Source organism: Manis pentadactyla, chromosome 11 (genome assembly GCF_030020395.1).
Source record: "Manis pentadactyla isolate mManPen7 chromosome 11, mManPen7.hap1, whole genome shotgun sequence".
NCBI lineage: Eukaryota > Metazoa > Chordata > Mammalia > Pholidota > Manidae > Manis > Manis pentadactyla.
The window spans coordinates 57,090,664-57,093,799 of record NC_080029.1 but is presented as its reverse complement, the minus strand read 5'-3'; the positions used below and the strand labels follow the sequence as shown (position 1 = coordinate 57,093,799).

The window sequence follows — 3,136 nt, the reverse complement described above, 5'->3', positions numbered from 1 at the left end:
GTATATGTCTCATTTAAAAAAAGAATTTTAATAGACTTTTCACTAGAAACCAAGGAAGCAAGAAGTGAAGTGAAATTTTTTTAAGTATTTACAGGCAAAAAACTTCCAACTTAGAATTCTGTATCCAGTGAACTCTCCTTAAAAGCTTAAATTGAAATCAAGATTTTTCTCTTCAACTTTTTATGATAAAAACTTCACAAGTTTTTGCTGCTGATGGAGCAGGAGAGAGAGGTGGGCCAGACTGCAGTTTTATAAGCAATAAACAGATTTTAAACTTTAAAAAAAAACAAATAAAAACTCCACAAGTGCATATAAAGGGAATATAGCACAAAATATAAAGGCCATATATAAAAAGCCCACAGCTAATATTATAATCAACAGAGAAATGCTGAAGACTTCTCCACTAAGACCAGGAACAACACAAAGATAATAACTCTCATCATTTTTATTTTCAGCAATTAGATAAGAAATAGAAATAAAAGATACCCAAGTTGGAAATGAAGTAAAACTACCTTTACTTGCAGGTGAAATGACATACATAGGAAACACACACACACAAGAAAAAGTACAACTAATGAACAATTTCACAGTAAAGTTTCAGGGTACAAAAATCAATTACAAAGTATTTTTCATTTCTATACACTAATAACAAAATAACAGAGTATTAAGACAGCAATCCCATTTAAAATTGCATCAAAAAGAATAAAATGCCTAGGAATAAATTTAACCAAAGAAGTGAAAGACCTGTAGACTGAAAACTAGGACATTGATGAAGGAAACTGAAGAAGACATAAATAAATGGAAAGATAAATTCTGTGTTCATGGATTGGAAGAATATTGTTAAAAAGTCCATATTACCCAAAACAATCTACAGATTCAATATAATCCTTATCAAAGTTTCAGTGACATTTTTTTAAAGAAATAGAAATTAGAAGACCATCCCATTTACAATTGCAATAAAAGAATAAAATACATGGGAATAAGTTTCACCAAGGAAATGAAAGATCAGTATGTTAAAAATTAGAAAATATTATTGAAGGAGACTGAAGATGGCATAACTAAATGGAAAGATATTCTGTATGCCTAGCTTGGAAAAACTATTGTCAAAATGTCCATACTACCCAAAGTACTATATAGATTAAATGCAATCCCTATCAAAATTCCAATGGCATTTTTCACTGAAATAGAACAAACAAAACTAAAATTTTTGTGAAAACACAAATGATCCTGAATAGCCAAAGCAATCTTGAAAAAGAACAAAGCAGGAGACATCGCATTCCCTGATTTCAAACTCTATTGCAAAACTATAATAATCAAAACAGTATGATATTTGCATAGAATCAGACACATAGACCAACAGAACAGAATTGAGAGCCCAGAAATAAACCCACACATATATGGTCAATTAGCTTACAACAAGGCCACAAATATATAATGGGGAGAGTACAACCTCTTTGCTAAATGGTACTGATAAAGAGGATAGCCACAGGCAAAAGAATGAAACTAGACTATCTTAAACCATACACAAAAATCTACTCAAAACAGATTAAAGATGTGAATGTAAAATCTGAAATGATAAAACTCCTAAAAGAAAACATAAACAGTAAGCTTCTTGACATCAGTCTTGCCTTTGATTTTTTGGGATCTGATACCAAAAAAAAAAGCAAAGGAAATTAAGGTAAAAATAAACAAGTGGGACTGAATCAAACTAAAAACTTCTGCACTGCAAATTAAATAGTCAACAAAACAAAAAGGTATCCCACAGTATGGGAGAAAATATTTGCAAATCATATCTAAAAATGAATTAATATCCAAGGTATATAAAGAGTTCATACAACTCAATATTTTTTTAAAAATCCGATTAAAAAAAGGCAAGAGAGCCTTTTGATTAGAGTAAATGCTGAGGAATGTTATCTCTCTCAAGTTGGAAGCAGTTTAACAAATAATCCTTAAATTTTAGTCTCTCATTTTTGTTCAGAGAGGACTGTTGTAGTAAATGTTACTAGTTAGTTAATTCAAAACTTATTTTCATAAATTCGATTATGGAAGCATATTCAAGAACTGAACTGGCAAATTTAAAACATTTAATCTGAATGTTGGGGAAAGGGGAATCCCCCTTTGCTTTGCTAGATGGACTTAGAATTCAGGAAATAATTTGAGGGTATGTGTTTAAAGAAAGAAAAGCTGGGAGGAAGAGTGGTTGCAAGTCACAGAGTGAATGGATAGATTTGAAAAAAGAGTATTTAGCAATGCAAAAAGCCAGCATGGCTTCCTTAAAAAAAAACAATATCCCAAATAAAATCAGAGTCGGAAATGGAAACAGACCATGGAGTACCTAATAAGTCTGGAATGAAAAATGAGAACGCAGCAAACAGTGAAGAGTGTTGTCCCCAGGAGAAGGTTAATGCAGCAGGACCACAGTTTGTGAGTGGTGTGATTGTGAAGATAATCAGCACCCAGCCTCTACCTGGCAGAAAACAAGTCAGGGATGCTTTGGCAGCTATCTCAGAAGTTGTTTATGTTGATTTGCTAGAAGGAGATACAGAATGCCATGTTAGATTTAAAACTCCTGAGGATGCTCAAGCAGAAATAAATGCACATATGGAAATTAAAAAGAAACACTGCTGGAAACTCAGATCCTTTCTGGTGATCATGAACAGAGATACTGGCAAAAGATTCTGGTAGATAGGCAGGCCAAACTTAATCAGCCTCGTGTAAACAAAAGAGGCACTGAGAAGTTAATCACCAAAGCTGAAAAGACTTGCAAAGACTCAACAAGCAAGTAAACACATTAGATTTTCTGAATATGACTGAAAAAACTTTTGGTTCACCTCTTAAAATTTCACTGGACTTGAGTTAACCTTACAAAATCCATTTTTATTATGGTAGTAATGCATAATGAATGTTTTTCTAAAACCTACATTCAATTAAAAGAAATATCTTTGTTCCTTAACTCGTATATAAGACCTTTTTCTATAGACAAGTACATTGTATACTATCGTTTTTCACTGAACATTTTATTTGTTGAAATTGTCTTACAGAAAGCAATCTTAAAGTAACTTAGTAAATAAAAGCATTTTGAACATTAAAAAAAAAAAAAAGGCAAGAGATTCTAAATAGCATTTTTCCCAAAGAG

General features: G+C 31.9%; 1 pseudogene; it reads left to right on the top strand.

Moving 5' to 3' along the window:
* The first annotated feature begins 1,960 nt into the window (after positions 1-1,960).
* Positions 1,961-2,814, top strand: LOC118910275 (la-related protein 7-like; annotated as a pseudogene).
* Positions 2,815-3,136: the final 322 nt, after the last annotated feature.